This window comes from Mastomys coucha, unplaced genomic scaffold (genome assembly GCF_008632895.1).
Source record: "Mastomys coucha isolate ucsf_1 unplaced genomic scaffold, UCSF_Mcou_1 pScaffold3, whole genome shotgun sequence".
In the NCBI taxonomy this organism is placed as follows: domain Eukaryota; kingdom Metazoa; phylum Chordata; class Mammalia; order Rodentia; family Muridae; genus Mastomys; species Mastomys coucha.
In genome coordinates, this window is record NW_022196909.1 from 1,009,678 (window position 1) to 1,017,624 (window position 7,947).

Here is a 7,947-nt window from a genome sequence, read left to right on the forward strand (position 1 = left end):
AAAAAAAAAAAAATAGCACAATGATATGCATGTGTGTAAGACACAGAGCAACCGTGGATATAATAGCAAAGTAGTTAATTATTCATGGAGCAGACAGAGAAGACCCTGAAAAGGTTAAACCTGCCTTCAGCCTCTCAACCTGTACAAAATAGATTTCTAATTTTTAAGCTACCCAGCCTGTGGTATTTTGTCTTACAAATAGTAGCAAATGACATAACTGGATACCTTATGGGTTATAAAATAATCTAAACTGCATACCTTTCTTTTTTCCTTCTTTTTTTTTCTTAAGATTTTACTGCTGTGAAGAGACACCATGACCAATGCAAGTCTTATAAAGGAAAACATATAATTGGGGCTGGCTTACTGGCTTACAGGTTAAGAAGTTCAGTCCATTATCATCAAGGCAGGAGCATGGCAGTATGCAGGCAGGCATGGTGCAAGCAGAGCTGAGAGTTTCACATCTTCATCTGAAGGCTGCTAGTGTAAGACTGACTTCCAGGGAGTTAGGATGAGGGTCTTAAGCCCATGCCCACAGTGACACACCAAGGCTATACTTCCTAATAGTGCCACTCCCTGGGCCAAGCATATACAAACCATCACTTTCCACTCCCTGGCTCCCATAGACTTGTTCAAACACATGTCTATTGGGTCCATATCTAGCCCTAACATAATAAAAAGGTATATTTAGTGCAACTTCCATAGTGCCCATAGACTACAGCAGTCTCAACAATATTAAACGTTCAAATTTCAAAGTCTCTTCTGAGATTCATCCAATTACTTAACTGTAATCCCCCAAACAAGACAGGAAACCAGCTGGGCAAAGTCCAAATTCTGCATCTCCATGTCTGATGTCAACGCCGTCTTCAGATCTCTAACTCCATTTTCATTTTTGTTGACTACACAAACTTCTTTTCCTGGGCCGTTTCCACTTCCTGGTAGCAGCATTCCTCAGCAGATATACTATGGCTCTGTCATCTTGAAAAATCTTGAGGTCTCCAAGGCAACTTAAATGTTACAGCTCCTTGTTTCAATGTCTGGGATCCACATATGGTCTTCTGGGCTCCTCCGAAGGACTGTTGTCACTTCTCTAGCTCTGCCCTCTGTAGCACTCCAAGCTCTTGTTGATCCACTCCAATGCTGCTGCTGTTCTTGGTGATCATCCCATGGTACTGGCATGTCCAATACAATGGGATCTTCTGCTGCAACTAGGCTTCACTAATAGCCTCTCGTAGGTTCTCTTCATGGTGCCAAGCTTCAAATTCTTTTCATGACCCCTCAGTCCTGGCTGTCAACTACAACTGAGGCTGCACCTTCACCAATGGCCTTCCATGGCCTCTCAAAGTGCTAAGCCCCAGCTGGTCTTCATGACCCCTTCATGCCTTCAAAGCCAGTACCACCTGGGTGACTCTTACACATTACCAACAACAGCTGCAGCACGAGGTACAACCTTGGCTATCTCTGGAACACAGCTTCTTTGTGCTCTCAGAAAACACTTCCCAGAAGATTTCACCTTAAGTGATGCTGGTCTCTTTTTAATTACTGCTAATTTCTTAGCTCTAGCTACTGACCATCAATTGTCCCAGAAGTCCTTTTCATTCTTGAATGTAAAGCCAGAGCCACATGGCTGGAGCTGCAGAGTTCTGCTGCTTACAGAAATTTGAACATTCTCCCTTGTTCTATTATATCAATAGCTTTCTGTTTTCCAACTGCTTCACTGCCTAAGCTTTATTGTCCTGGATCTTGCTCCGTAGATTGACCTTGAACTTAGAGGTACACATGCCCGTCTCTGGGGTTAAAGGTGTATACCACCATACCTGGACTTAAACTTTTCTTCACTTAGAGTCTACTCTGTCCCAGGCTGGTCTTGAACTCAGAGATCCACTTGGCTTTATCTCCTGGGATTAAATGTGTGTACCACCATGCCTGGATATGAATTTAGCTGGGTATAGTCTTGCCCCAAAATCCTATTCCCTTAATCTGCTATCTCCCACAACACAGGTTTTGGCTCGATTTCACTTCCTGGTGCCCCGTTAATACTCAAACTTTATTTTTTTATATTTTTCCTTCTTGAGATTGTTACACTTGTTCAAAATACTCTTCATGAGACAACCAGAGAACAAAATCTCTGCTGGGCTTTTTTGAGACTTCCTTTGTCAATGCAATTAATATAAATCTCTTTATCTTAGCCACGGGTAGACTCTTAAGATAATGACAAACAGCATCCACATTCTTCACCAAAATCCCACAAAAATAGTTGCTATGCCACATACTGATATTCTCCACTGAAACCTCTTGGGCCAGGTCTGCAGAATTCAAATCACTCTAAGTAACAAAGTCTTCCATATTCCAAAGCATTCCACTGCTTTCCAAATTTAAAGTTCCAAAGTCCACATTCTTCCAAACAAAAGCATGATCAGGCCTATCACACCAATACCCCAGTCCCTGGTACCAACTTCTGTCTTAGTTAGGGTTTTATTGTGAAGAGACATCATGACCAATGCAAGTCTTACAAAGGACAACATTTAATTGGGGCTGGCTTACAGGTTCAAAAGTTGAATTCATTATCATTAAGGCAGGAGTATGGCAGCATCCAGGCAGGCATGGTGCAAGTAGAGCTGTGAGTTCTACACCTTCATCTGAAGGCTGCTAGTGGAAGTCTTCTGCATATCTTTATGCACCATCTTTTCTGTTTTGTTCTTTTTATGGTTGCAGTTATTTATAATCTGCTGTGGTTCAAAAACATTACATGAAAAATTGGAATAAAGAATTATTAAGGATCATATTGCAGACCATCTACAAAGAACTGTGGCATCTTTTCCACTTCACTTATGATGTGAGTCCTCCATTATCCAGCAATCTGTGCACCATATGTGCTACCTCCTACGATGTGACTTAGTATCTGACTCAATTATCAGCTAACCTGTTATAGTCATAAGGTTATGCTTACTGGAAAAAATAAGCCAAAAATATACTCTTTTAGTGCATATTACTATTTTGGTAAACAAAGTTGTGGGAAATTTTTGGTGGACTTGGAGCTCCAGTAATCATGATAAAAAACACTTTTATCATGCCAACCTGAAAGGTTTCATTGCACTAATCTTCTGTATACACACACTCTCTGTGTGTATATACACACACACAGAGAGAGAGAGAGAGAGAGAGAGAGAGAGAGAGAGAGAGAGAGAGAGAGAGAGAGAGAGAGAGGCAATATGCCCACATGCACGCTGAGAAAACTTCTAATTCATTTACTTAGAATTTTGTATTAGAGAATTATATAGACTGCAGTTTTTTGCGTTGATGTATTTCACTGAGCTTGACAAATATTTATATTGCTACATGTTTCATTGCCCATTTTCCCAGTGTTTGTGATTAAGAAAGAAGCTGAAATGAACATTTGCATGAAGGTTTTGCATGAGCATATGTTTTTGTTTGTTTGTTTTTCTCTTGCTAAATTCCTATGAGTGGAAATGCTGGGTTGCATACTAAGTGTATGTTTAACTAAAAAGAAAGTGTCAAACTTTTTCCAAAATGAATGTACCATATTGCTTTTCAACTGTCAAAGCAGGGGAGTTCTTGTTTGTGGTAGTATCTGTGTTTGGCTGTTTTAATCATAACAGCAGGTTATGACTACATAAGTGGAATTTATTTTTGTCTCCATATGCAGATTACCAAAAGATTACCAGATACTGGCTTCTGTGTGCTTCTATGATGCTTAGTTATGATTTTCAATTTGTTTAATAGTTTCTTTACCAATTTAATTTTTTATTGTTTTCTAATCAATGTAAACTTCAATAAAAACTATTAGATCACATGTTTTTCAAATATGTTATTCTAATCTATGACTTATTTTTTCATTAGTTGCAATTTTTTATTCAAAGTGAAAGTTAATAATTCTGATAATTCTCAGAATTAAGATTTGACCATTTAGGAATCATGTTTCTTATTTCTTCTTTAAATCAATCAGGTAAAACTTTTCCTGTAGTTTTTCTTCTAGGAATCCTTATGCCTGAATTAGGAGGTAGCAGGATTAAAATTAGGTGAACCATGATAGTGAGACATTAATCTACCAAGACTAAAACAGAAATGTGTAGGCAGAAAGGAAAGGGCATCATGAGGATGCAGTCAGGGTTGTCCACCAGACGAGAAGAGACCGCTGCTCAAATCACATCTACTGGCATCAGTCAGAGTTGTCCACCAGACGAGAAGAGACCTCTGCTCACATCACATCTACTGGCATCAGTCAGGGTTGTCCACCAGACGAGAAGAGACCTCTGCTCAAATCACATCTACTGGCATCAGTCAGAGTTGTCCACCAGACGAGAAGAGACCTCTGCTCAAATCACATCTACTGGCATTTTCACCTTCGATTTTTTTTTGAATTTTTTTATTAGATGTTTTCTTTATTTATAATATCTCCTTTCCCAGGTTCCCCTCCAAAAGAATAAAGTATAATTTCATGTGTTCAACTAAAATTATGTTTTGCTTTGTATTTATGGCAATGTTTTAGAATGCCATCTCAAAATATCACTTGAGAGGTAAGAAGTCACTATTTCTTCCCTGCATTTGATGTTGCAATAATGCCTGAATTTCTGTGAATACACACCTTCCTTTTCTTTTCTGGTTTATGATCAGTAATCCAAAGTCCTCGTACATTGAGGACTATAGGCATTCTTCAGCTGTTTTACTGGAAGCTTGGACACAAAGATGTAGGCCAGAAAATGAAAAGTACTTCAGTAGAACAAGAAGAAACATGTGCATGTAAAAACTTAAGGTGTGATAAAAGAGAATGCTCACATGTAGCACTTTGCTCACACGAGGTAGGCAGACTATGCTGTCTGATAGAATCTGACCCATTTGTGTCATTTTGATAGATTTCTTGTTTTGCTTATTAGTTAAAGTGTCCAGCATGCCTATGAGGGAATGAGACTAAGTAGAGAAGTAAGAGAATGTAGAGTAGAGCCTTATGTCTTTCTTATGCAATAGTCAGAGTATTGGTGTGGCAGAGATTATAAAGACATAATCCACCTTTGAGAACTCAAAACATCAAGTACAGGGAAAGGGATTGTGAAGGTTACTTGACGTTTCTGGATAACTGAGGTATAGGATCTCAGAAGGACCCCACTGGAGAAATTGCCATTCAAGTTTTCTTTTTCTTCTTCTTCTTCTTCTTCTTCTTCTTCTTCTTCTTCTTCTTCTTCTTCTTCTTCTTCTTCTTCTTCTTCTTCTTCTTCTTCTTCTTTTTCTTCTTCTTCCTTCTTCTTCTTCTTCTTCTTCTTCTTCTTCTTCTTCTTCTTCTTCTTCTTCTTCTTCTTCTTCTTCTTCTTCTTCTTCTTCTTCTTTTTCTTCTTCTTCCTTCTTCTTCTTCTTCTTCTTCTTCTTCTTCTTCTTCTTCTTCTTCTTCTTCTTCTTCTTCTTCTTCTTTTCTTCTTCTTCTTCTAATTAGATATTATCTTTATTTACATTTTAAATGATATCCCCATTCCCAGTTTCCCCTCCAGAAAACCCTGTTCCCTCCCCATCCCCCTGCTCACCAACCCACCCTCTCTTGCTTCCTGGACCTGGCATTCCCCTACACTGGGGCATAGAACCTTCACAGGACCAAGGGCCTCTCCTTCCATTGATGACCAACTTTGCCATCCTTTGCTACATATGCAGCTGGAACCATGAGTTCCACCATGTGTACTCTTTGGTTGGTGGTTTAGTCCCTCGGAGCTCTGAGGGTACTAGTTAGCTAATATTGTTGGTCCTCCTAAGGAGCTGTAAACCCCTTCAGCTCCTTGGGTCCTTTCTCTAGCTCCTTCATTGGGGACCCTGTGCTCAGTCCAATGGATAGCTGTGAGTCTCTACTTCTGTGTTAGTTGGGTATTGGCAGAGCCTCTCTGGAGACAGCTATCTCAGGTTCTGATCAGCCAGCACTGGCTGGCATCCACAATAACATCTGGGTTTGGTGATTATATATGGGAAGGATCCCAGGTGGGGCAGTCTCTGGATTGTCCTTCCTTCAGTCTCTGCTCAATACTTTGTCTTTGCAACTCCTTCCATGTGTATTTTGTTTCCCTTTCAAAGAAGGATTGAAGTATCTACTTTGGTCTTTCTTCTTCTTGAGTTTCTTGTGGTTTGTGGATTGTATCTTGGGTATTCTGAGCTTCTGAGCTAATATCCACTAATCGGTGAGTGGATACCATGTTTGTTCTTTTGTGATTGGGTTACCTTACTCAGGATGATATTCTCCAGATCCATCCATTTCCCTAAGAACTTCATAAATTTATTGTTTTTTATTGCTGAGTAGTACTCAATTTTGTAAATGTGCCACATTTTCTGTATCCATTCCTCTGTTGAGGGACATCTGTTGTTTCTCTCTTCTGGCTATTATAAATAAGGCTGCTATGAACTTAGTGGAGCATGTGTCCTTATTGCATTTTAGAGCATATTCTGGGGATATGCCCAGAAAGTGGAGAAGAGCCTTAAGCACATTGGCTCAAGTTGTCTTCTTAATCAAAAACATAAGCAAAGCATTTTAGAGTAGAAAACAGAAAACCAGAGTGAGTTTGGAGATCTGTCTCAGGGAGTTCTAGAAATATCACAGATCAATTTTAGGGGTGTACAGTCTAGATGAATCTTCATTACATAAATGAAAGATCAAGAGAATTTCGAGTCACGACCATAAATGCAACCAGAGAAGGGATACCTTAAAGGTGATCTAACTGACAAACGTCCTGCCAATGTAATTTCCAGGAACTTTCTCAAAATTTCTCGTATGGATGAAGTCTCACAAATTTATCCTCTGCCTCATTTGCTTCTTAGTATTTAACAGAATTTCATCAGTGTTTTAATAACATTTGGTTAATATTGTTCATCACACTTCAAGAAGGAAATGACAGAGGGATGGTGATGGAATGTGTTCAGTTTTTACTACTCATTAAATAAACAATTGAGGGGTTGGAAACACTTCATTAGACTTGAGAAACCTGTCAGAAACTTTTGTCATGTGTTCTTGATTAATTTTGTCTGAGTTATTGACTGATAAACATGTTGGGAAGAGACTCCTTCTAGATCCTATTGAGTAATTTAGGGTATGAATAAAAGGACTAAAGGAACAGGTAGAAATAATGAAAATTGTAATCAACAAATGAATTTGAATGGCTGAAGCCTGATAGCCAAGTGGTTCTCTTTCTGCCCCTCACTGAACTGACTGAATTAACAGCTTGTGTTCATGCTGTGTAGTTATTTCCACATCGATTGATACACATGATTCTCATTTAAAGTTAACAAATGCTCTCTCCTGAAGACTCAAGTATGCACTATGCTTTTTGTACCTTTGATTAGAACTTCTGTTTTCGTGATTTTGCTCTTTTTTATATAAATGAAAATTGTTATCAGTTTAAACACACATTGAACACACAATATCTTGTTTCTAAATTTCAGCACATAGGTTCTCTTAAATGAATGTGGTAACACTAAATATTTACTTTATAAATAGATACAAATATATTATGAAGACTTAATTATCTTCACTCTGGCAGCCCTATACACCATGATGCACCTTGATGCAGTAAATAGGCTGCTAATATCTGCAGGATCATATGAAGTATTTCACTCAATATTTTTATTACTTTCTATATTTTCTTTTTATTTTTACAACTAATACTTGAAAGTCAATACACACACTGTGACTCTTAATACACAAGAAGCTCAAGGTCAATAGGTTATAACTATTTTTTTGCTTCTCATCAGGTAATGCTTTTGCTTACTTTTAACACTATTGATTTATGTGCTTGTGAAGTTTTAAAATAGCACAAAAACCCATTTGTCTTGTACCATAAGTGTACACTAGACAGGATACTGTGGACTAGTAGTTCTGTAAACTGACACGCTTTGTGTCTCGTAGAAGCTGGTGAGTCCGGTGAAGGCAATAACAGCATGGCTCACAGGAGAAACATGTCTCTC